This window comes from Stegastes partitus, unplaced genomic scaffold, assembly GCF_000690725.1.
Source record: "Stegastes partitus isolate 25-593 unplaced genomic scaffold, Stegastes_partitus-1.0.2 Scaffold610, whole genome shotgun sequence".
Lineage (NCBI taxonomy): Eukaryota > Metazoa > Chordata > Actinopteri > Pomacentridae > Stegastes > Stegastes partitus.
The window spans coordinates 80,140-107,719 of record NW_007578341.1 but is presented as its reverse complement, the minus strand read 5'-3'; the positions used below and the strand labels follow the sequence as shown (position 1 = coordinate 107,719).

Below are 27,580 nucleotides of genomic sequence, written 5' to 3'. Positions count from 1 at the left end.
GGAAGAGAGTAGTGTTTACAGGCTTGAGTGGGTGCTCGCTAGGCCGAGGCTGAGGCTGATTGCACTAGAGTACCCTGTCAGCCAGTGATTTGTCATGTACTTTATCATCCTTGTCACTCTGCAGAGCGTTGTCATAGGTAACGTTCCCGCCTGCCCCCTCCTCTCTCCGTGCTTTGTACCCAGTCAGTGTAGGAAATTTGTATTTACTTTGGGGGAGTGTAATTTGTTCCTCATGGATAATATGACCCTTAGCGGAGCCGGATCACGGGTTAGTTGAAGTGATATTTTCCGGTAATGGTAGTCGTACATCATGGCTGTCAGGCCGGGTTAGGAGGCGAGCACATTACAGCTCCATTTTAGCACTGCAGGCATCTGGGATTATTTTCCATAACCAAGTATGACATGACCGCTCTGCGGAGTGCATTAAATTTTTACTAGCTTTTTTCCCTCCCCCGGCAACTTCTGTGGCTTTTCCCCCGGTCTGGGTCTCGGGGCTGCCACGGTGATGGATACCCCCAGAGTCCCAGTAGTCCTGGCCAAGGTTAGCGGGTGTCACAGACCTACACCGCTCCCCTCCATCCAATAACCGGCAAATCCCTGCTCCCTCTGAGGCGCGTGCACCGCCCACCACTCACTGGTGCAGCCAACCCCAAACCTCCACTCACAGCCGCGCAAACGGAGGCACAAAGGAAAGGAACGTATAAAGTCTTCTTTAAGGAATCAATTAGCAATTTACTGTGAATAAAGGAAGAAGAAAAATCCTTTCTAGGACAAACAGACAGACAGACATGTGGACACTTGTGTAAACCGTCCCGCCTTCACGTCAGCGAATAGAGATCCTGCTTACATACGTTGCACTGCAGGGCTTTTGATTGCTTTCCTTTTCCGTTCTGTTCTTTCCTAGTCCTCTCATTCTCCCCCATTTTGATTCCTCTCTCCTTGGCAGCAAGGTCAGCAGTGTAAATGCCACCTCTTGCCATTGACAAATGGTCGCCCCCCTGTCTGATAATCAGTAAGGTCTCAGAGGTGGACGAGCAGGCGGAGCTCATTAGGGCGCCACAGATGAGAAATTAATGTGGAGATTCCAGGCCTGGCAGAGAGCCGCGCTGATGGGCCCTGGGTGGGGGGAGCTGGAGGAGCTGGGGGTGGAGGGGAGGGAGGCTGGATGGATGGAACCTGTCTGATGGATGACCAGGTCAGCAGGCAGCAGCACTCCCCAGACAGCCCCACACATACACAAACAGACACACACCCGCCGGCCTGCAGCCTCCCCCGTCCTGGAGTGCAGCTCAGCTCACCGGGCCGGCCGGCCGGCGGTACAGTACCGACACCGCAGAGTGTCAGACCGCAGGAAGGGCAGGGAGCGCCGTTTCACCCCCCCGCTGACACCCTGGTAATTAAATGGAAGCAGCTTAATTGACATGAATGTTCACATTTCTTTCTTGTGCTGAACTGAGATGGTGACACGAGGTGAAATGTCAGGCTGCACTTCACAGGTTATTTATACTGACTGTGTGTGATATTATTATTTTTTTCCCTAATTTGCTCTTGTCACACCCTTAAATGTGCCTTTGTTGCAGTGTGCATTGCACTTTCCTGGTGAAGATATTTAGGTAACATGTGCTAAAACCGTATTAAATGAAGATTTTTTTGACTGTTAATCTTTTTTTTTCCAGTTTTGTAAAATTAAAGATAGGAAATAGTAAAAGCACTGAAAAAGTAAATAGAGAACCACAAAAAAGGGCAAAGCTGTAAGTAACAGTGAAAGTCTTTGTATTTTTATTTTTTTTTAATTTTTTGCTATTTTTTCCAGCTGTACTTAAATCAACAAAATATATTATTTTACAGATATTTGTGATTATTTGAAAGAATTTCTCTTGTTTTGTTACAGATAAAAGTAAAATCACAGAAAAAAATGTTGATTTACATAAAAAGAAATTAGTAAATACTATCCCCCTAAAAACAAATCTGTATTTTTACAAATACTGATCCGTTCCTGTACGATGTGTGACTATAAAAAGCTTTACTGTGTTTGGATCAGGTATTATTTCCATTGTTCTTACAGTTTCTGAACGTTGCAGCACTTTATTGTTTTTAACACGTTTTATTTATTTTGCACCTTTGCTGCCAGATTTTTTTTTTTACAGAATTAGTTTTTCAGTGTTGTTAAAAATAATTTCATGGCCTTTCTCACCTGCCTCGTGGACGTCGTTCTTGTTTTCTTCGTACAAATCTACACAACAGAACAGCCAGCCTGCTCCATAAGCTTCTATTGTTACGTAGTGGAGCCGGTGTTCCATTAGAGGAGACTTGAGGAGCTGTGACGGTGAACTGAGAGTCAGCAGGATGACTTGTTTCTGGGGCTCTGACCCTCCTCCATCCTCCCATTGTGACCCATTTACAGTAGCCTGAACCTCCTCGTCGTCCCGGCAGGTGAACCCTCATTCTGTCACCGTACGTCTCCTCCCGGTACCACTCAGAGGTGGACGCTGATCAGCGTGTCATTAGTGTTGTGTTTGCACCATCTGTCTCTGTCAAGCTTTACAATATTTTAATAGCAACGGCAAATAGAAAAGGACCCTCAATGTCAGCAGCTAAAAAAAGAGGCCTTTAAAGTTTAATGATTATTTTTGTAAACAGCCTCTAAATGCGTTTTAAGGTGGATCTCAACAGATCCAGAAGAATAAAGATCAGATCAGTGTAATGTTTTAATCGCCTTCTGATCATTGATTAAACCCCTAAAAGCTAATATCTCTCTATCAGACATTTAGAAGTTTTTCCCCATGAAAATAATCCCTCAGTTTCACAGCTGTACACCATTACATCACATCATTAGCAGCTCAGATCACATTTTAACAGCAGTCTTCAGAAGTAAAAGTCTTCCAGTTTGCTGAATGCAGAGCTGTTGACAAAAACATTTCCTACATGCAGTGAAAAATAGAGTGTAGGTCCATATAGATGGACTTTTTCCATTTAAAGGGGCAGAAATCTGGAAAAAAAGTCTGAAAATACAGGCAGCTCCCCCGACCAGAGGAGCACATGTGCATGCAGGCACTTCAAACGCACAAAAATAGTCACGTTGAAGTGTTTTTAGTTGTGGCTTGACACAACTCTCCAAACTCAACGTGTGCCGTCTTACCAAATTTTACAACTGCATGCTACTCCCACCACGGACCAAAATGATTTTCCAACATTTATAAAAATCTGAAAGCACTTAAAATTACAATACGGTGAAAAGTTTGTTCAGAATTCTTACCCAGTGATGGAAAAAAAAAATGGCCGCCTCCTCTCGTTTTGATGCTAGTTTGCAGAACTTCTCAGAACCGTCCAGTAAGTACACCGCGGTTTAAAAACTGGCATTCTCTGTGCTTATCAGACATGTCTGGAGTTTTTGTACAACCATTCACAGGCACTCTAGCTTTGGTATGTAACTGCTAAATATTTGTTTAATGGTCAGAAGAAGTCAAGTTATTAAAAGCCCCGGACGACGCTGATTGCATTGACGCTGATTTTTTTTTACCGTAAGCGCCGCAGTTTGGCTGCTGAAAGACGCAATTGTAGGAAGTTTGACTCTTTACCTTGAGATGTGATATTATACAAGCCCTAATGTGTTGCACTTGCCTCTGGAGTGCTCAACCTCACCATTCATTTATGGCCAACAATAAAATGTAATAATGCACACGTTTGAATAGGACAAGGTTGCCAAGTCCTTGAAATTGAATGGGGAGAAGAAAAAAAAAAAACAGTCACAGCGGTGAATCATGTTTCTAAGGCAATGATTCAATTCCCAGAGCAAGCTGAGAACACAGGGAATGGAAAATAATTCAATCAGCAACAAAAACCATAAATATGCTGTTTGACTGAGATGTTCACTCCTGTGGAAAGAAAAAGCTATTTCCATCTTTCCTGACCTGGAAAAGAAAAATGTTTCAGGCAAATTGTGTACATATATCAAAGACTTTATGAGATTGGCCACATGCGGAGAGGCTTCGGAGTGGAAACAAAACCCTGGTTAAAGAAATATTAAGTCCACTATAGGTTTAAGAAAAGCAGGAGTGTAATGAGGGAGATATTTTCCACTGTTTAAGTTCTGCACACATGATGTAACAGCCGTCGTGCAGCAGGATTTCTTTATCGATAGCGCTGAGGCGGCGCGGCGTATTACTCTGGGTAACTGATTGAACTACTTCCGTAGCCATCTGCTGAGCACATCATTAGCTCTGCCCATATTTCTAATAATGTCACTGATGTTGTTTTAGCAGGATTATTAAAACTAGTTAAAATAACACCCATGCTGCCAAACATGTCGAGTCAAACCAAATTACATACATTTTTAATGTCGTTGACCTGAGCAATTATGAACCTGCTCCATATGGCGCCATTTGTCAAACAGAGGGCTGGCGGGTAGGAGAGCGTGCCGCGGCGCTCGGCGTACGCAGAACCTTCTGGGTCATGTTAGGCCGGTGGATTTGTGGCCGATCAAGAGTAAGCAGCGCCCCGGCTCCTCAGGTGTCTGTCCTCATCTCTATTTATGAGGCAGTGTTGCCAGTTACCAGTCTTTAATAATGCATGGAGTAAGACCTTGGGTTCAAACCAGTGTCTCTGGAAACAGGCCGCTTATGAAAAAAAAATTGGTTGTTGTTATGCAGGAAGCCCTTCGCAGCACCTATCTCTTTTCTCTCACGCATCCCTCTTCATCCCTCACTGTCTCTCTATCTGCCCTCGCTCCCTGCTGAGAGTGAGTTCTCCGACACACCAAGGTTAAACTTTCTCACTGCGCTCGGCGGATGTCAGTCAAGGCCCGGCTCACCTGCACATAACCCCCCCCAGCAACCGGGCCACTGACTCTCACACAAACCCTCTGCCCCTTTATTGCCCTTTTGTCAAGCCAATGATTTCTGCAGGCAACTTGCTTCAGAATTGACTGGCTGCTCTCTGTTCTCTGTCTTTCCGCTCTCCACGGCAGCCTCGGCTCTTAGAAAATAGCTTCATCCCTGCGGCCAAGGCAGAATTTCTCTCTCTGTTATTTGTCAGATGACAAAAGCAAACCCGGCGCACTCAAAACGCAAACACCAAAGTCTTATTTATACCAAATTAACGGGGTTGCAGACTGTAATGAAGTTTATGGCAGAAAATTTGTTTAACCCAGAATATATTAAAAATCTCTGCCTCAAAAGATCTGTGCGCATAATTTTCTGCTTTTATTCACGCAATTAGACTCTCGCATTCTCTCTGGTTTTGTTTTATTTGATATTTGAGCTTTGCTGTGTTCTGTACTCCGCCGCCTGCTTGATAAGTCATTAGATTTGGCTAACGTGTTTTAGCTGCGCACCAGTTGTTTCCATAGAATCACACTGCAGGTGCAGAACAATATGACAATAAATCAAGACTTGCTAGCTGACGGAAAAATCCCATTTTGGACAGCGTGGTGCGGTCGGGACCATCGGACATAGGATTATTAGACGCCGCAGCAATGTATCGCAAAGCTCAGAGGCAAATAACTGCTGCAGATGACCATAACTCTAATATCACGCTGTGTAAGTCACCAGAGGCAGTGAGTCACTACAGAGGATGATCCTAAATGAGGGAAATAAAGAGCAAGCCTGTCAGAATGACAACAATGTCCCAGCATGCTTGGCGGCAGCCACAAACAATCCTAATGACATCAGGGGCTCTGAAGAGCGGCTGTATGCTGCCGGCTCCTGGGCTCAGGCCGGTCCCCGAACCCCTCCCACATCCTTTCCCTGCAACCGCCACCACCACCGCACTGCTTGTTAGAGGCAGTGTAATTAGGTGGCTGAGCTTGTTGCAAGTAGCCCAGGTCACAGAGGCATGTCCAACCCTTGTCCTGATTGCTCCTTGGGGAATTATTGACAAAACACAAGGAGCATTGCATGTTGGGCTCTAATTATGTGTACAAGACATAGATGGCCCCGGGGAAATTAAATGAAATTCCCCAGCTTGATGGGTCCTCCACACTCATGGGATCCATTCTGTTTCTTATTAAGCTCAGCCATTGTCTGCCTTTATGAGGCTGCTGCGTGGAGCTAGGCACCAGCTAAATGCTTTTAAGTGTCTCTCTTTTCACAGTGGTAATACATCAATGACTCATGGTGGAAAATTGCCTGTCGATTGTGATCTACACTGAAGAGAGCGTAAGCAATAAAGCAGCAAATATATTTAACTAATGCCCGCTAATATTGTAAATATAGGGTGTGAAATGGAACACCTGCTTGCTGTTTCATTGTGTAATCGCTTTCTTTTCACCGCGGCTCGGTCTGGACACATCCAAACACCTCTGCTCTAATTCCCCTGGCCCAGATACCGGACAGGAATTGATAGTCTCCTGCTTGTGCAAATGAAGTGATAAGGGGTCTCACCCAGATTACACAAGGCCTAAGTGGCACTGAGAAAGCTTATGGAGATGAATGAATTCATGAGGCTGCCTGACAGATTCTTAAGAAGCTATGTAATAAGGGATAAATCAAACAGCTACCATTTTGCCTCTGAATGATTTCAAATTAAAGCTAAGGGAGATGACAGACCTCCCAGGAGTGAGTGAACTTCACTATAAAACTGTGGCTGACCCTTATATATATTTCTCTATCATTAAAACACCCTAATGGCTAATGTAAAAAAGGCTGCATAAGCAGTAAATACTCCATTCCTTTTGATGCAGCACAGTGGGATGTTAGTGGTCTTTGAATTGCCAGACTGTGGGGGCAGGCCCACTCCCAGAGGTCTGCCCACTGATCATTCTTACCGGCATTAATAATTGAGCATATTATGTTGTAAGACGGTTGATCATCCAGGACTATTTGGGAAAAATCTGTTATCTCTGCTGCTCTCTCACACACACACGTGGAAAATTGAGTCATGACCGCTGCAGTATATGAGCTGGTTAAGAAAACAACACTAACAAGAACAAAGTGAATGCTTTATACAGGCATGGGCTCCTGTCAGGGCTTCCAATAACATTCACCCAACATCATTACACAGCTCTATACATGGCTGTAGCGAGCGGCGCGCGGCTCGGCCAGATCTTCCCCCACAATCCCCCCGGAGACCAGTGTTGCCCACTGTGATCATCCTCCATCGATTGCTCATATGAACGTTTGTACAGGCGAACAGCAAAGCCGCCCTTATGGAACCAGAACCCTACATGTAAATGTCAGGCCACCTCATTGATATGGCCCGCATCACAACAGCACGGAGCTCTCAGGTCAATTAGGCATGGGCGAGCGCTGTATTAGCCCGGTCCACCCAGTCCCACATGCCCCCTGGCCATGCAGACAGCCAGCTCACTAGTACAGTGAGCGCACACACACTGAAAATGTTACCAAGACCAGCATTCAGAGAATAATTGGCAGAAGATGCAGATGTGCTGGCTGCCGCAATCCGAGGCCAGAGAAAAGAATGTGATGTGTTTCGAATGGCAAGTGGAGGTGAGTCATACTGACACTGCTGGCCCTAATGATATTTCTTCTTGGCAAAGCTACACAACCAGGGGAAGGAGCCGGAATGTCAGCATGCAAACTAATGTGTGGATGGCATTTGGTGTTAGCTGTCATGTGTCGGCCTGAGTTATGTGATTTAGCTCCTACAGTTGCAGCCCAGACACCAATTTCATGATGTTAATCAGTGCCAGGCCTCGCGTTCTGCTTCCCTAAATCCGCCCCCGCATCTTCATACATAGAAACATGTCACGGGAGTCCGCGAAGCACATGCTCACCAGCCAGCGTGTATGTCAGCTCATAAAGTTGTAGGCATGCAGTTCTAAATAACAAAGCAAAAGACGTGCCCTTTGGGTGGTGAGATAGCTCATTACCTATGAGCGACCTTCCATCTGCACTCATGGCTGCTCTGGGAGCCATTATGATTATGATGGAAATCTCACAAGCCATTACTGGGAGACAGCGCAGGGCTCACTGCAGACACACTAATGGACTCATTTGTAATTGGGAGAGAGGGAAATGACTCTGTGAGCTAGCAGTGGCGTTGTTTGATGGAGTATGGGGGAGCACAGACTAGATTTGACAAATGAAACGGGTTAGTTGTCTATGTGAACTAAACTGCGGCGTGTCCTGCATCGCCGCGTACGCGCGCACGCAAACACCGTCCTCCCTTTCCTGGTGTCCAGCAGCAACCCAACTCCCAGGAGCCTGTTTGCATTATCCTTTGATGGAGGGAGGGGCGGGCTTTAGAGTTTGAAGATTAATCTGCGGGACCCACAGGACATGTAGGAAGAGTTATTAAAGAACACATTGCTTAGAGGTGATAATAGTGTTGAAATTGACTGGCGGGGTTTGGGTGGGGCATGTGTCACCCACTAAATCTCGGGATTTAACGGCGAATCTCGTGCTGATCCCTCAGCGGGGTACTCAGTCGTGACTGAGGGACACGAGCGCCAAGTGGAGGCCTCAGAGAGATTTATGCGCTCAGCTTTGTGTTGTGTTAGTTTTGCTTGTTTTGGTAATTCATCTGCAACTAAACATGAAATTCATATTGATCCACTCTCGCTGTGTGCAGAGCGTTCTTCACCCCATAACTTATCTCTGCTCCTCACAGTTGATTTCAGCAACATCTGGAAAGTTGTAGCCGCCGAGGTTTATTTTCCTATTTCTCTTTAGTTTTAATTAGCTGAGATTCCGTGTTTTTCCATTTGCATTGTCCCCACAGCGTTGCTCCTCACATTAGTTATGATTTGCTTGTTATGCCCCAATTCCAGCAGGATTAGAATAACCATAAGTGCCATTGTGGTAAAACATTAGCTCAGCATGTGTTTACAACAATAACAACAAATCCTTTAAAAACGGAGAAAAGATGTCTCTCTCTTTTAAACTGGTGCTGGACTGGTGATATGGAGTGTTGCCGGGATGTGATTCTAGTAAAACACTGGGACGAATCACAGCTAAAATCATCAATTAATGTTTTGTATTTCAGGGAATGGACACAAAAATATGGACATTTATATGGAATAATGCAGAGAGATTATGGATCAGTGTTTAGTTTTTGTATTTAGACACAGTATGAACCCATGATGACGTTTGTAAAAGCTAACATCACAAAATATGACCTGAAAAATGACCAGACAGTTAACAAAGCTGCTCTGATCTGACAAAAACATATGCAGTTTTATTACTTTATAATATTTTATTTTGGTATTCTACTCACTCCAGGACACTGTAAATCATTTTAGGTTAAGGGGCTCAGTGGTTAGCATCGTCGCCTCGCAACTAGAAGGTTGCCGATTCGCATCTTCCTGCGTGGAGTCTCCATGTTCTCCCCGTGCAGCGTGGGTTCTCTCCGGGTTCTCCGGCTTCCTCCCAAAAACATGTTGAGGTTAATTGGTGATTGTAAATTGTCCGTAGGTGTGAATGTGAGTGTGCTTGGTTGTCTGTCTCTAAGTGTAGCCCTGTGATAGACTGGTTACCTGTCCAGGTGAACCTGCCTTCACCCTGAGTCAGCTGGGATAGACTCCGCCCCCCATGACCCTAGTGAGGATTAAGGTGTAGAGATGATGGATGGATGGATGTTCGGTTAATTCGGCTGCACTTCAGGTGAATAATTACTTCAAGTGTAAAACTAGCCAAGTTAAATTAACTGAACTTGAGAAAACAATTTCAGTAAACTTAAGACATTCAGGTGAATTTACTAGCTACACAGACAGTGGTTGCATACAGACTTGTTTCTTTCCACATTTTCTAAGTTCATAGAGTTTCTTGTTTAATTAACACTGAGAACCTTCAGTCAGACCTGTGAATGAATGGATTCAGTGTAAAGTCAGCGTTTGAGGCTGCTGCCAGCTACAGTCAGACAAAATAATAGTCTCTCGTTGTAGAGACTGAATTTAGTACTAATAGCTTCTGTTATTGTGATTTAACTTGCATTAAAGGCACACAGCAAGTTTCCACAATGTCTGTAGAAATGTCCAACGATGTATCCTGGAAATGTGCTGGTTTTGTTTCATTTAAAATTAATTTGACAAGTTCAGTGAAATATGTTCTAAAGCGATCCTGAAATCAGCTGTGTGGCTCCAGTATGTAAAATGAATTACTAACAAACGAGGCAAAATGCTGACTCACCGTATTCAGACAAGACAGTGACGTTTACTGGGTTACGTTTGATCCTAAACACCTCCGTATGAGCTGGTAAGCTAGTGCATAATCCATTAAATTCTGCACGGCGGCTTCTCCGTGTTGTTAGTCCACATCCTACCTATTAAACCAATAGGACATTTAACTGCATGTTTATACAAGGAAGCTCCCTCAGCAGGAGCCTGACAGGGACGAATCACAGAGAGAAATGGGGAAGGAGGTTGTGGGGGGGGCTAATAAGATTGCCCTGACCTGGGTGATTTATAGATTCATTTGTGTGCTTGTTTAGAAACCTGATCTGCATTATTCATGTCCACAGAGGAGCGGTGCTGAGGACATTAGCTGGTTAACCCCTGCTCAGGTTAGGCCACATTATTTTAATGGCCATTGCGAGGGCAGGCCTCTCAGCCCCATTGTCAGAGCCAGAGAGGGGGGAGGAGAAGGGAGGAGCAGGGAGGAAGAGGGAGAGCACAGCTCATTTATTCCAACCAAAGCGCTATCTCCCCTACACAGAGAACAGGTGGGACCAGGGCATTATTATTCAATTATGTCTGTTAACGGTAAACAATGCACAGCGCTTTAATGCTCACAAGAGAAGGATAATTGGTAACCGAACGCCTGGCGACTTTTGACTGCCACGCGCTCTATTATTTATATGTCGCACGCCACCTGTCATGCACATGACGCCACCGCAGCAATCCATGTTTCCTGCACATGTAATTACTTTTCATCTCGGTGATGATCGTGCCTTGTAGCCATAAAATAGACTGCACCGGCTTTGACACGGGGCCACGTCTGTCCTCATCTCCGTAGATTGATGTGACAGTTATTAGCGGCACACCAGGCTCTTTACATGAAGCTGCCACAGGAAGAGCAGAAAAACATCCTGAACTTGAACATCATTTTAATTTGAGTGTTGTAGTCCTCGTGGTTGTACATCTTTCTGGGTTTTACTCTCACACTGAACAAAGTTTATTCGTCCTTTTCAAAAGAAATTAAAGAAAGTCTGTTGTTACACAGGGGTCATGAAGGGGGAGTATAATTTGTGGCAGAATGCTAAACATCCATCCATCATCTATAATCCTAACTATGGGGGCTGGAGTCTATCCCACTCAGGGTGAAGGCAGGTTCACCTGGACAGGTAACCAGTCTATCACAGGGCTACACTTAGAGACAGACAACCAAGCACACTCACATTCACACCTACAGACAATTTACAATCACCAATTAACCTCAGCATGTTTCTGGACTGTGGGAGGAAGCTGGAGAACCCGGAGAGAACCCACACTGCACGGGGAGAACATGCAGAAAGATCCCGGGTGTCCTCACCGGGATGCGAACTGGCGACCTTCTAGCTGCGAGGCGACCACCAGAATGCTAAACATGCACATTTTTAGTAATTGTCTGAATCAGTAATCGGCATTTTATCAATCTAAGAACCCAGACTGAGCGCTGTGACCTGTGCTGATGATGCTTTTTCGTGAAACACACATGATTTCTGCTGCAAAGGCAGATCTAGGAACACTGTCCTAGTTGATCCAACTCGTCTTTAACACATAAGCTCTGTCTGGAGGTCATTAGGCATCACGTAAGTCTTTGTCATGGTGGCCTGTTGCTAGCTAGACCCATACAGAACTGCTCGTAGCCTGAGTGGTGGCAGAACCCGGTGCTGCAGCTAATCTACAATACATTTTCTGACATGCATGCAGAGAATACAGGTGTTCGCCATCTTTTGTAACTTAGTGTCTTACCAGAACTTTATGACAACGTTCATGAGCACCTACGTAATTAAACAGCAGCATTTTTTTTAAAGCATTGCAGAGCCGTTCAGCTGTCAGACGTGCACACTGGGTTGATTTTAATAGCCTCATTGTACCTAAAGTGTGTAAAATGTTATTGGCAGAAACTAAATATGAATTAACTCCGACGGGATCAAGGGCAATTCCAGTTGATCAAGGCATCCCTGTTGTGTGATTACATTCCCGTAGTACTGCTGTAAACAACACTATACTGTGATATCTGGAAAGTATAGCATCACAAATGGCACACACCCCAGTTTAAGTAAGGACGAGATGCGATCACTTCCCCTCCATCTTCCCGGTGAGGATGATCCACCCCTTTCTGTGCTTTCTTTTTTTTTTTTTTTTCCTTTCCCCTCTCTCCGGGGAGAATACCATCATGCATAAAGAAAGACACGGAGAGCGGCAGCAGCATATGTCTGTGGCGGCGGATGCGGCGCTGACAGGCCGGGCTTATCGTCTCTGCAGCTCTTCACTACAAGCGTGATTACCGCTGACAGCTCCGACTGCTGATAAAAGCGGGAACATTAAAGAAAACAGAAGAGCCGCGCAGTCGACGCACCAGTGTTTCTTCTCATCAAGCCCCCCGCGCCTTCCCCTTCCTCTCCCCTCCCCAACCACCACCACCACCACCTCCACCAGCAGCTCCTTCTATTCCTCGCCTTCCCAGTACCCCACGCCAGGGGTGTCAGAGCTGTCGAGAGCGGGAAGTGACATCACAAGAATTTGCCAGCAGTCTCGAGGCTCATCATGTCAGCGGCAGCCTGTCTTGTGTCAGGCTTCCCTCAGGCAAGCTGTGATCCAGCCCTCGTCTCGGCACATCAAGACTCCTCGCCGAGGAGGGGAGGGAAGGAGGGAGAGAAAAAATTAACAGAATGTTTTTCCATCTTGTTAACTGACAGCATCGTTTGTTAGAGCGCTGTCTCAGCAAGCGGAGTGTGTGGAAGGGTTTCAGATTGGCAGAGGGAAGAATTGGCTGGTGAAAGCATGGTGAATTATTGAGTTTGGATGAGGTGTCAGAGCTACCGCGTTGCTTTGCGTGGGCTTCCAGAAAGCATCTGAGGTGTGATAGAACAAGCGTGGAGGAGTGCTTGATTAAAAAGCTGTGAAGAACGTGGGGCATCGTTTTCTTGGGCCGGTCAGAGTATTTGTGTTGGTACGTCTGTGGATGTGTGCATACTGTATGTAATTACTTTGAACATCCAAGAGAAAACGGTACAAAAGCCGTCCCTCGCTTCTTCCAGAACTACTTTCCATTCTGCCAGAGTGAGACGCTGCTTCGCGAGTCATGGAAAATCTGCTCTATCTCCTGGGTAAATCTCCATCTCGCAGATCTGGCCCTCCGTCAGCTCATTTGGACAGAGAGAGGGGCTGCCTCGGCAAAGAATGCTTTTGATTCTCTTTTCATTTATTTGAACTGATCTGCTGTGATTAAGAGCTCCGTGTCTCATTATTCTCTTTTGGAGAGGAGCGGGGCATTGCCTTTTGCCAAAATATTTGAATGATTAGGGCCCAGGCACGGGCCATGCCAAAGCGACGGGAAGCATTCACTCTGCTTATTAGATTCACTTAAATGCTGTTGTAAATCATCGCTGCCAGTGCGCTCTGCCAGGCCCAGGCTCTACTTCGAGAAGCTTCCACTGCAGATGCCAGAGCACAGCGTCGAGCCACTAGAGGCAGCTGAGACTGTTGGTCGGTGCTGCTGTTTGTTTTAGCTCGGCCCGTTAATACAGCAAAACGGTTGTTTGACCGGTTTTGGACGAGATCGAGATGCGGGTGAAACAAAAGAAAGCAGCTGGAGATGGTTTCTGTCTCTGAAGCTGTAATCTTTAAGACAGAAGCAACAGTGATTTAAACTTAAAGGAAACATTTATTAACACCAGGACGCCATTGTTTGGCCAATTCCCATCTATCGCTTGAGAAACAATTGAAGTGTTCCATGTGAACGTCGCAGATCGTCGGCTGCTTGATTGTGGCCCTGAAAGTGAACGAGTGTGATTAGCGCCGGAGTTAAACCTGAGTGTTATTCCATTGTTCTGTCAATTTTAAGATTGCCGAGTGAAAGAAAAGAGAAGGGGGGGAAAAAAAAATTGCAGCTTGCTGAGCACTCAAGGAAAAATACTGGCTTTGGTTTTTTAAAATACCCCCGGAAGCTCAATCATGCCTTCCATTTTGGCACATTGTCAAGAAGCAAATGCAACAAATCAGAACATATTGTTACTCAGGGGGCGTAATAGGAGCCTTTGAACCATGAGCTCCGCTGCTCGGCTCATGCCCTCGCCGTGACAAACCGAATCCATCAGTTTTTTTTATTCACATCGCCTCAGTCAGTCACCAAAAGCCATCTGCGGTGATGCGGCCTCCTTGTTTGTCATTTGGCCACTTCCTTTAATAACGACATGAAGAATGAGTCCTGTGTCTGTCTGCCGCGGCAAAGGTCAGCGTGCGAGGATTGGAGAAACGTGAGAGGGATTTCCTTCGTCCTCGATGGCCTATAAACACTCGCCGCCGACTTTGGCTCCGGCGCAGCAGCTTGCTTTTCGATAAATGCTGCGGCGCAAAAGAGGACAGATGAGGATCATGAGGTGTGACTGTGGCTGGGGAGGTGGGGTAGAAGAGAAGGAAGAGGAGAGAAGGGGACAGGCAATTTAACAGCGGCTGTGACTCGGGAGGAGGGGGGAGAGATGTATGGCGCCCAGCCAGCAGAGCAGTGGAAAACAGTGGTCCAGACTAATGATCCACAGCGTGATCGTTATGGCCCCCACAGAAAGGATGGGCACAAGGCATGGTTCCCTGGAAATCAATTCCCAGGAAGCGCATGAGCACTAGTTGTAAATCACGGCGGTATGGAAAGATGGATGGAAGGCACTGGGGATGAAAGGGGAAGGTGGTTGTGGAAGAGGAGAGCGTGGGTAGAGGGGGAGCCTTCCAGGGTGGATAGATAGAGCATGAAGGGAGAACTCTTTCGATCATAAACCCTGAAGGCAAAATTAGTTGTGCCCTCCGCCGCCCCTCCCCTGCAAAAGCAAACCAATGATGTGGCTGTTCCAGCCTCTTGCCCCTCAGCCACCCCTCTGCTTGATGGCTCCATCGCAGGTTGAGGCTGAGGTTTTAGAAAAGTGTTCTCAAATTGATTTATGTCCCGCAGAAGAGCCCCATCAATCCTAATATGAAGCTAATGAAATCATTGGGTGTTGAGGGGAGAAGTGGAGGTGTGCGAGCGGGGATTTGTGCATGTGTGGGTGAAGGTGTTTTCTGCATGGTGGTGGTGATGGAGGGAGGGAGGGAGGACTTTAGAAACATATCATGATAAAGAAGGCATTGATCAAGGAGAGTCCGATGATGACAAATGCCACAGCTCCTGAGATAAACAGCCTAAAGCGAGCGTAATGTGGTTCAGTATATCAGCCAGTGTGTCCTCAAGGCTGCTTGAAGAGCGGCTGCCTCACATGGTGCTCAGTTAGCTGAGAGGCTTCCCATTAGCCCACAACACATCTTTTATTTTACACTTTATTAAATATTTCAAGGATCAGGGAAAATTCTCTCTTTAATATTCGATGTTTAACTAATGGAAAATTCTGCTTGAGTGTTGTTTCCATGCCGTTCTTTCAGCTACATTAACATGTGAGTTAAATCTGGAAACGTTGTTAAAGAAAGATGGACAACAAACATGTGCAGTGCAGTTTCCATACGTGCTTTAAATAGTCTCTGGAGTTGCCTTCAAAGTCCCAGTGTTGCTATTTCTGCAGTATGGGAAGGTACATGTGGTCTTAATTTCATCATCTCCCCAAGTCTGTGAGAATCCACACTGACACACATTTCAAAGCCACTTAACGCATCACGAGGGTCCACGTGCAGCTCCTCCAAGTTTGTGGCTGCGCTGACCGTCCACCTTCCAGCGTGCTGACTGTGCAGGAAAATAAAATGTGCATTAAACAAGCGCTGGTCACGCGGAGTCCTGAGAGTTTACGAGGATGTATGCTGTCATCTACACCTTTTTAATTATCAGTGAAAGATTTGTAATGGATTAGTCCCTCGCCAGACTTTCGTTTGTACGTGCTTTCCATCGGCTGTGCCTAAACACACAACGAGTTTGACGTCAGCAGCCATAGGACGGTCTATGCAGCAGACTGCGGTGAACCCAACTGGCTCTTTGGCTGCATGCAGACATCCATAGACCCCTCCACATGTAGACGGCACATATATATTTCCAGCAAATAATTAGTGTCTACCCAACAACTAATGGTAGTGGTCTGCACTTATATAGCGCTTTTACCCAAAGCATTCACCCATTCATGCACCAATGGTGGAGCTGCCATGCAAGGTTCTGCCTGCCATTGGGAGCAACTTCAGGTTCAGTGTCTTGCCCTTCGACTGTGGAGGGGCCGGGGATCGAACCACCAGCCTTACCACTGGAGGACAACCAGCTCTGGCACCTGGGAAGTAGTGCCCATGTGCAGAATATATATATGGAATATAATCCAGCAGACTCCAAGCAGACTAGAAACTATTATAATACCAAATGCGTGCACGGTAGCTGCTGCTCTCCATGTGCCTGTCCACAAGGGAGAATAATCAAGGCTGAGTGGTAGTGGTACACCCAGAGTGTTCACTGTAAACACTTATCACAGTGGGTTTTTGGTGCTGGTAGATGGACCGTATTGGTCGTGGTAGTTGTGTGCACGGGCAATTTTCTTTTGCCACGTTCAATAAGAAACGTTTTGGATGCAATAAATTTGCCTCTAAATTGAATGTTTGACATCATCTAGCTTCGTACTTGCCATGTTGGACTTCTTCTATTGATTGTTGTTTCCAAATCGTAGCATTTACTTTGGCGTGGACGATGTTCTCATAACTGAAAATAAGTGAAATTACAAAAATAACAATCAATGTGTAATGAACTATATAGTTGTCGTTACACGTGCAGGTTTGTAATTGGATGTTTCCAGCGGTCCTGTAGGACAAAGCACATGCAAGAGCGAAAGCGCTAACGGGAAGTATAGCATGATAAAACGCTGCAGACATTAGAATCAGCTGTAAATGACCAAACACCGTTCTTGCCGGTGATCTCAGGAACTCCCAGCAGGCTGTAAATGGTCTGCACTTGTATAGTAAATGCATTCGACAAAGTGTTCAGGCCTTTCTCGTTCACCCGTTCACACACAGAACTGTCATGCAGGGTGCTCGCCTGCCGTTGGGAGCAGCTCGGTTCAGACTCTTGCCTGGGGACACTTTGGCGAGGATTCAAACTGCCGACCTTGCAATTTGTGGACAAGCCGCTGCACAGATGCTGTGAGACGACCGGCCGGCAGGTGCCCACATCTCTCACAATCGTGGACCTTGAAAAAAAAAAATACTAAAACTTCATAATGAGATATAATTAGTCCAAGGAAATAAAAGTGTTTCCCTGAGAGCCACGGAAGGCCTTGGGTTGTTCGGCTTCTTTGTGATTCTTTGTGAGTGTTGCTGATGTGCTTGCAGGAGCCACCGGTGTGTGCTTGGTCTAAAAATCTCTGTCAAATCAAGTGGAGACCACATCCACGTATTGCACTGATAATTAATCAGGCCACAACTTAATGTTTCATCTCCAGCAGCCTATAAGCTCAGGCTCCTGCTGCTTCTCACACTGTGGTGGAGCTGCATCAGTTTCAGCCAATAACAAATGAAACCATCCTCCGTTTCCTATTTTTTTTTGTCTCCCACCGTCGTTCTCTTCACTTCATTATGCAGGCAGCCTGACGCTATTTGACAGAATGTGCTATCTGCAGCCCCCAGCTGCAGTCCCCCTCACACTATCGTTGCATCGCTGGCAGCTTAACCCCACTGCTGCCTGCCACAGTAAAGCACGGAGGAAATGATGATGATGCTGCTGCTGTCTAAAGAGAGACTGAGAGGAAAGAAAGATAGACCCCCAAGCACCTGATGTTGGTGCTGGGTTTTGGTACCGCTGCAGAACTTAGCCTGACCATTTCACATCATGGCGTTGGATGTAAAAAGGTCATATTTAATTGACAACAGCCGTCTCCTCGGTTTGGAGAATACAGAAGCAAGTATGTGACTTGAGTTATAACCAGGCGTGTAAAGCCTCAGCTGACAGTGACAACACACAGCTGAAGGCAGGTTCTGACATCAGAACCGTACAATGCATAAGCTTCGTCCTGCTTCCTGGTCTTGGGTGTAAATCACGGATCAATGTGCTATTGGGCTGCGGTTTGCTTAGTGGACTCACACAGCTAGAGTGTATGTAGACTACATTCATCAGCATTTTGTCTCCCTCACAAACAAATACGTGCAAACGAGACGGCATCCAGATCCGTCTCCAGAGAGCCGCGTGTAGCTTAATGAAGAAACAAACAAACGGCTTTAAGGGCGAGCGTCTGAAAGCTGCAGGTCTGGAAAGCGTAGCATATCTAATTTGTAGGTTAATGTCGGCGCAGGCTTATTTATCTGGGTTATCCTCTGCACCAGATAATTAGATGTGCACATGCAGCACTAGGGACAGTGTCAGCCGAGGCCCTGCTCGCGTCTGGCATTTGTAGCTTTTATTGTTTCTGTCCTTGTTCGTGGAGGGAGCGCGCCGTGGACTTGTTGTCAATATTTTTAACGCTAAACCCGTATTGGGTGGAGATTGCCGCGGTTGGGTTTTCATTATTATTTCATTTGCCAGCGTTGCTTTTGAATTTAATACCTGAAAAGAACGTAATAAAGGATGTGATATTGTGCCGCAAATCCTAATCAAATAGCCACTTAGACTGTACAGTGTACCGTATGCATATGGCTGCCGCTAATGAAGCATGATGTCGAATCGTTGTGCCGCCTGGTGCATTGTGGGTAGTGGCATAATGAGTTTGGTGTGAGATTTGCCAGTGACAGGTCCTCGTTCCCTGGACTTGGCTCTGGTCTGTCTCTCCCAATGCGTGTTAACTGTCAGGTGTTGAGAGCCAGACTGCCGTTGAAGTTTTTTCTCTTTTTTTTTTCCGTGCTGTCTGCTTTTGATTTCTTTTCCCTGAGGTGTTTAAAAAAGCAGCTCGATTGTTAGTGACAATCAGCCGCTCTGGCCCTTTTGAACAGAAGGTTTGATTTAATCGTGAGGCTGTCATTTATTATTCTGGAGCGGCAGCCGCCCCTGTGAGGCCTGGGCCTGATCAAGCGCCTCGGAGCTGTCCCCAAGATCTCACTCTTTTCCCTTTTCCCCCGTTATGTCTAAATCCTCAATACAAATCGCAGTGTTTCGGCTCTCCCAGTGGGGCCTATTACTGCCTGTGGGGCATTAAAGATCATTAATAGTGCTGTCAGAGAAAGAGAGGGAGAAAGGAAGCAAAGGGGAGGGAGAGCGGGGAGCAGCAGTGAGTTGCTTAGCTGCTCATAAATGGGAAATTAATACATCTGCTTCATTAATGCTGCCTCGTGTTTGATGTTTGTTAGCTGGCAACTTTAATGATGTAGGTTTGAGCCGACGGGGCGCTTGACTAAATTTGATTCCTCCAATTAAGTAGTCAGGCTTCTTTTCTTTTGGGAAAATGGTTAGAAAGGAAAAACTGCTGCCTAATTATGGACTCCAAACCTTCAGTTTTGTGGCTCCTGCTCTTTTTTTTTTTTCCTCCCTCCCTCTGTTTTTTTTTTTCCTTCACTCTTCATCTGTCAGCCGCTGATTGCAGCGACACATTGATCAGCAGCGGCCCGTGCCGAGTTGCTTACCGTTCGCTAATCAAGGTGAAATTTTTTTTAATCAACTTTCTTAATCACTGACATTACAACACAGTGGATGGTAATTGATATATATATACTGCAAGGTGATGCTCTAGTGCAAATGATGAAATTACTACTATCAAGGTTCTAGACGAGAACAACTGCATCTTAATGGCAGCCTTGAAAATCCAACACGCAGGAAACATAAAAGCCTCCGAAAGCTTTTTCTTATGCATGAATTCCACCCCGCCATACAGTTTAAAGCAAAAAAATATGAGATGTTGCAGAAAACCACATTCGTCCCGCTGACTGAGGCTCAGGATGAGATCATTCTTTCATGTGTTTGTACTTGAAGTGAAGTTCAGAGACAGAAAGCAGCCCCATTATTTAAAAAGTATAAATAATGTCTGTGCGTTGACAATTTGTCATTTGCAAGGTGCCGTACGGGGAGACGCTCACCAAACCATTAAACTGCAACCCGTGATTCAGATGATGGGAAAATTAATTGTCCAGTTGTAGTTTGTTATCTGAGGTGACAGTCACAGAAATAACGACACAACACTCTTTGTCGCAGCTGATTAAATGTCTGTATTTACATGCGCTTCATGCAGCTGCTGAGTCAGTAGTGAACAGTGTTTTCCCAGCGCCGTCTCCGTTATACATGGTCAGTACTGTAAAAGATAATCGTGGCGTTAACTGCTTAATCTCCACTTATGCTGCCGCAGATATGCACGCAAATGTATTCACCAGCTAAAACAAAAACAGAAGCTCAAAAATAAGTTGGTTTCAGGCATCGAACTGTGAGTGGGCGACCTTTATTGTATGCTGTAGTGGTGCAGCTTGTTTTATATGTTAACAAATGTATTAGACCTCCACCCAACGTCAGGTTTACGCCACAGCAAATTAACAGCATTGGTAATTACCTAAAGCATTTCTTATGTTTCTGCAATGGTTAATACACCAGCATGTGGAAGCTCTTTGAACAAAATGTGTGTTTAATGCTAAAATATAGCTGTTGTTATATATTAAGTGTTATGGATGAATTTTCAAATGTACTGTTTTACAAAAAAACACTAGAAAAAATCGTAATGCACATTATTGTTTCTTGATTAAGATGTTAAATTATAGTTATTTACTTGCATTCCTGGACAGCAAAATGTCGTTTTAGTTGTTTAATGTGCTGCTTGATTCATTCCTGACTCCTCAGAGAAGCCCAGTGGCTCAGATTTGGACACAAACAGGTGAATTCAGTTAGAAATTCCTCATTGAGAGTTGAGTGAGCATTAAAGCACTCCATGATGCTGGATGGTCTAATAACTTTGCTAAGCACTGTGTGTTTATATTCACACACACACACACACACACACACATATATATATAGTGTATACATATTTTTGCACTAATTTATTCCCAGATGCATGACAGCTTACTTGAAGATAACACATGAAAATATTATGCTAAGAACTGTATCATATTCTAAATAAAACTGTGAATAATCTCTTCTTCTGTCTCTCCAAATCCCCGTCTTTAGGCGCCCAATATAATATGTGATACACCAGCATGTGTGTGTGTCTAAATGCAGGTATTTCTTTCAGCAGCGTCCCCACAGTGATCTGCATATGCACACATATGCTGAGCATCCATATGTAGTCTGCCTTGAACTGTTTAATGTCCTCACTGGCTGACATCCTAAAAAGTGCGACGACAGAAGCACAGCGGTGAAAACATTACGTATATAACGCAGCAGATATAAACAAGCACCTGAAGGAAAAGAACATCTCGTTACAACTGCGATGTTTGTCATCTATAAAAAAAGGTTTGACAACTAAAAGAGCTCCAAAGTGTCCAAACCAAGCCCAACCTGCTGCAGCATCAGTGGAAGACGAAATTATTTCACACGTCAAGCAGAACAGCCTCAGTGATCATGAAAGCACGTTCGGCAATACGTAGAGAGCATAACAAAGAGAAACAGTGGGAACGAGCTGAAACAGATGACGGTGACATCTGTCGTGAGATTTCTGCTGGATTTAAAATTACATTACATGAAACAATGATTAAACTTAAAATGTCACTGTTTAGCTTCGGCGTGCTTAGCTAACACTTCAGGAAGCGGTTACAGTTGGGTCTGCATGGAGCTCGTGTTCTGCAGTATTTGAACATTTTTCCGTTGAGCCACACAGCCGGGGGGTTCTGCCACCGGCTCTCCTACCAACAAACTTCTGCCCCATTGGCTGTTGTTTCATCTCGATGTGAGGTCATCAGAAACAGATGGTAGCACTTTGAACTGCGGAGCGACGCCCCGCTCGGACGGCGGCCAACCCAACTGGCCACCCTCTTCATTCCTGGAATTATTCAGCGCATCAGTCTGTGCTGTAGAGGCGCCTTGGCTCGGGGGAAAGGTATATGCAGGATGGCGAGCAGGCTGGAGCATTACTGGGCCTCAGGCTCCACAGACCTGGGACTGATGATAATAGTCACTCTTGAACAACCGGCCAACGAAGCACTTTATTCTCCCTCCAGCACCGCCACCCCCTTATCTGTTGAAAGAATCCTCCCACAAGGAAACTTGTCAATTAGTGTTTGGTTGGAGAAAACTGTGTCAGTGATCACTGAGTAGCCAACAGACATGTGAGGTAATTATTTAACATGTTGCGAGACAAGATTATTCATCAGTTCTTCCATCGCATCTGTCCTCAGTATACATGTAATCTATTGCTTATTCATTCCCGTTTAATACTTTGTTGTGTGGATCATGTGGTACGGAAGAAAAAGGTAGAAAACCATTTAAACTTCTTGCTGATGCATAACCAACATCTATTATCAATGTAAATGAGCCACCAACTTTGCTATTTAAATGGGAACAAAGTGGAAAGTGCGCTCGCAGGCATGCTGAGGGAAGACGAAGGGAGCAAAGAGGGAAATGAGAGCTGCACACAAACAAGCCATTATTAAACACATTTCTTCTTTAAGCTGCTTTCTGAAGAGCATTAAGCCTAGAGCACTTTAACTTGCCAAAAACAAGCTCTTTTTTTTTCGCGCTTTGAAATCAGGAGGTAAGATCAACGCGGGATAAAAAGCTCAGCACACAGGAAAGCAGAAGGACGCTTTATTTGTTTACCATGCGGCAGGCCGAGGGCGATAGTCAGGCTTCTCTTCATCCACAGGAGAGCTCCTGCTTGGCGGCGGCGCCGATGCAGCACACTGCCTCCCACCAGCATCGCACACAGCGCCATCTGCTAGGACCTGTTGGCTTGTTTGTTTTCCAGAGCAAACAGCAAATCACTTCTTTCCTGTTCCTGCTTTTTACCATATGCCACTGCCTGTGTATCAGAGCGAGGCATGTATATTAATGAAGTTAATCAAAGACGCGCACACAACCACATCTGCCAGGGGAATTTTCAAATGATCGCACCCGCCGGTTGATTCATCGTGTCGCTACCCTTGCCTACCGCTGTGGCCACCTTTGGAAGTAGGTGAGACTGTTACTGGTACCAGTTGTGTCGTCTGTGTGACGGTTTAGCAAAAAAAACAAGTGTTTCAGAAATAATCGAAAATGGAGGCTTAAATGATCAGTAGCTAAAATGCTGTTCCTTCGTATGTCTCTACAGTTAGCATTACTGTTTAGTGTCACGTAGAAGGTCAACCATTTAACGCGACAGATATTTTTATTGTAAATGCAGCTTTATGTTGGAGCACAAGCTGTGTGACAGCAGCGACCAACTTACAGTTTCACTTTCCGATAACATAGAAAACATCGGTGGTGTGCAGCAGTACCTGAGGAGACCCCGACAGCCCGGTGCCATTACAATTAGTGGCTGCGTTTAACAGCAGGAACCACGTCGATACGTAACACATCCCCGTACAGATGGCACATTATCCTGCTGACTAGTCGCTGAAACCCTCTGAGCCTGTCAGGTAGGCACAGTGGGCTGCTGCTTCCAAAGCACTGACCTACACTTTGTGCGTAGCGATGGATTACCTCTCCTGTTTCATGAGGTACGGATTTATTGACGTGTAGCCAATTACTGTCATGTTTTAGGGATTTTTGCAGACCTTGCTGTTTTTAATACTGTTCAGTACAGTAGGTATGGATTCCATGAGTGCTCATGACATGTGTTGACGTACAAACAGAGGTAACTTTAGAAACGCTTCCATCGTTTGTGAGAGAATCAAACCTTCAAGGGCCAAGATTTGGTCGTTTTCTGCTAATTTAAACTTACCAATATGCAAGGTGGAGCGGGGGTTAGCACCGTCGCCTCACAGCTAGGTCGCCGGTTCACGTCCCGGTGAGGACACCCGGGATCTTTCTGCGTGGAGTCTCCATGTTCTCCCCGTGCAGCGTGGGTTCTCTCCGGGTTCTCCAGCTTCCTCCCACAGTCCAGAAACATGCTGAGGTTAATTGGTGATTGTAAATTGTCCGTAGGTGTGAATGTGAGTGTGCTTGGTTGTCTGTCTCTAAGTGTAGCCCTGTGATAGACTGGTTACCTGTCCAGGTGAACCTGCCTTCACCCTGAGTCAGCTGGGATAGACTCCAGCCCCCCACGACCCTAGTGAGGATGAAGGTGTAGAGATAATGGATGGATGGATGGATGGATGGAGGTTACTTGGAGCTTTTAAATGTTTTGTCCTTTGTTTTTATTTTATTTTATTTATTTAACCAGGCAAAGACATTAAGAACAAGATTCTTATTTACAATGCCGGCCTGGCACGTCTTGGTTTTGTCCTGTTGACGTCCCCTCCTCTCACACTCTACTCACTTCCATTTTTCATGGATACTCGGCACTGATACGATCCAAGACCTCCTAAAGTTAGCTCAATATTTAGTCAAAATTCCTTGAAGAGAAACAGACGGGCCACTTGAAAAATCTTGACGATGGTTTTATCAGCCTTTCCCTATCTTGTGATCAGTGCGTAACTCTGCCTCGGCGGTGGACAATAACAGCAGCCTTACTGAAGCCTTCGGTTTTAGCCATGAATTGCGACTGACTAGCGACTGCTTAGAGAACTAAGACATCAGCTGTTCTCAGTTTGCAGCGTAACAAGATACTCCTTAGCGTGGTTTGGGCCGCTTGGAACGGTATAAAAGCTGGATTTGTCCAAACAACAGGAGTATGGATGTCATTTGGACACGACGTGGAAATGGTACGAAAACACAAAAAAAACATCGAAATAGTTCAAATTTACCATCACTTGGTGAAACAGAAACTCTCTAAAAATAGCTGCTGCTGAGTGAAGAACACCAGCTGGATTTTTCATGTCAGGCATTTGGGCAGTTTTCCTCAGCTGCCTGTACAGTAGAGCTCCTTCACTGCTCGCTATCTGCTGTAATCAGCACACGGTTATCAGCACGCTCCTTACAATGGATCATACTGGCATGGACGCCCACGTGCTGTGTTCTTGTCAACGACTGCAGAAACTTTATTTTACAGTGAGCGTCTGAATCATTACTGTCAGTCGGGGGATTGCCGTCACTGTCATCACGTTTTACGCACAATATGTTGTGATCATAATGCTAATCTCTCAGAAGAGACAGATAAATCCAGAAACATAAGGATTCAAGAAGAGATTTGACAAAAAAATTCAAAAAGGAGACGCCGCTCTCCACTCACAATACATCCCAACGCTGTGCTCTTCTCATATTATAGAAGTTTTTAATTAACGCTCTTTTTTTTTTTGATATGAAAAGAGCCGAGTTCCTTAAACGGCTAATTGAGACTGACAGTGGAAAAGACAACGGCTTCTTTCAGTCTTGCAAGTTCTATTCACTTTCACTTCACAAAGTCGTGTGTGTGTCAATATTACTATACGACTGCGCTGCATGTGTTGATTTGTTCCTACTTAGTGCATAATTACACTTGTGGGTTTGCTGAGAGGAACATAATTTGATTGTTCTGCCTGTCACTCAGTATGAAAAAAGACAAATATGAAATGACGTGTTTGAGGTTGCCTGATTATTGGCTTTGGTTGAACATAATTGAGGACATATTTCGTGATACTCCATTTTGTGGCTTTGGGTCCGCACCTCGCCAGCTCTTCAACCGCAGCGTTACCGTAATGCATCTTTAATACAGCTCTGTGCGAGTGGTTAGTTTTGTTTTGGACTGTGTTTTGTTTTCATGCAGCATCTGTTTTTTCTTTTTTTTTCTTCCCTGAGATCTCTGACAAGGCTTTCCTGTCTTGTCTGGTCCAATAAAGTCTGCTCAAACACAGACATGGATTCCAAGGGCTTACGGGCCAGCGCTGGACCCACGTGTCTTTGCCTCAGGCTGTGTCATGCATGATTGCCTACATGATGCCTACAGGAGCTCGAGAAAAGAGGAGGCATCAAAACAGTGTACGCCGACCTATCAAGGCTTAGCCCCGCACCCAGGTAGATCTGAGGCACCAAAGGATGAGCGTTCTGTCTACCTCAAGGTCTCCTGCTGGGTCCTTGTTGATGAGTCAGTCGAACAGTTGGAAAGTTTCCAGGGGCCAATTTTACCACCCTTCAAACCCCCCAAAAACACAAACTGATCTCCTCCCACCACCAAGGTTGGCTCTGGGCAGCAGTCTGGCTGAAGGCAATGCCCTGATCAAGCGTAGCAGCGAGCTAGCATCCTGCACTCAGACAGGGATGTACCGTGGGCTGCAGTCTGGGAGCTGCTGACCTTTTGTTGACTTGACTGATGGGATTATACTTTCTCAACACGATATGCTTGCTAACAACTCCATCGGATACACAGAAACACGTTAGTGTGTTTCTCCTGGCGCCCTGCTACTTCCCCCATACTCACAGTCTGACAGGTGTAGGTGTGCAGACATTGATCAGTCACTCAAGATTTTTTTATGTCCCAGTGGGTTAAACTGGGTATCTATTTAAAACCTGTCTTGTTTGCTGATCACTCATCCTAACCTCATCCACAGACTGTGTAGAACTGTTTTGGCTCAGCCCCATTCTGCAGCCCTGCAGTCTCGGTTTTAAGGACGAGCTGATTCACAGTTTTCACAGTTATACGCGCAGTGTGAGCGCAGCCTTGGTTAAATTCCCTAACAGTCTGACCCACATGAGCCGGCCCACTTGATAGAAAGCCTGTAGGCTGTCAGAGGGAGATATATAACATCAACCCCACACCCTTGCCCTCACGCCATCACTCCAGTGCTGACCTCCGCCTCCGTGGTCAGCATCTCAGCCTAGTTGTCTGCTGCTGCTCCACGCTGCCGCAGGCAGGGCCACATGGTGAATCAGCCGGCGTGGTGAAACCCAAGGCCAAGGGTCACCATGAGCCAGTCCAGCAGAAATTTACAACATCCTCACTGTACAGACCCAGTAGCAAATGGTTTGCACCAAACTCTGGCCACTGGTTAGGGGCTAATGCCGCAACAAAAGGAGGGCATGTATTGTTAGAGTGGCCACACAACTGACTGAGAGTCACGTTTGATTACATCCTTTTCCAACTTTGTTTTGTTTCTGTGACAGGAAGGGAAGTCAGAAGTCTTTCTACATGCATATACTGCATGAACGTGCTCATACGGCACTGAATAAACAATTTCAGCAGCTGCCATTGAAGTCGATGTAACTTTAGAAAGTTCTTTACAGTCAAAATAGAGTTTGCGATGAAGTTTTTGCTCGGTGGTTCGTGAACACTACGGGCTGCCACATTTTTAGAAATAGCCTTTTGTGTTTTATTAATGCTCAATGCTTTTGGTTTACAACCTGCTAGAGTCTTTTATAAGCATATTGTTTCAGGAAATTAACTCGAGGCTCCTTTTAACACCGTGGTAAAGGCTCATTAAACAGCCCAGATGGTGCTTTCTAGTGTCATACTAATAATAGCACAGTGTTTTAGTTATGATCACCCCGAAGGCCTCTTCCCCACATCTTTCCTCTGTCACACACACTCACGCTCACACCCTCTGCCCCTGCTTTGACAGGACGAGCGGAACAATAACCACGCGCCAGCTGATGCATGATCCATGGGTTTGACCTGCTGACCCCAAGACACATTGTTAACAGCC

General features: G+C 45.6%; 1 protein-coding gene and 1 long non-coding RNA gene across 2 annotated transcripts in view; both read left to right on the top strand.

The window, feature by feature from the left end:
* The window catches only part of auts2a (activator of transcription and developmental regulator AUTS2 a), a 363,956-nt gene that overhangs the window by 256,392 nt on the left and 79,984 nt on the right, over positions 1-27,580 (top strand). The window lies entirely within an intron of this gene.
* On the top strand, positions 727-16,258 carry LOC103362862 (uncharacterized). The gene is made up of 3 exons (XR_520481.1): positions 727-737; positions 3,389-3,393; positions 16,179-16,258. It is a non-coding gene; the product is annotated as an uncharacterized LOC103362862 (long non-coding RNA).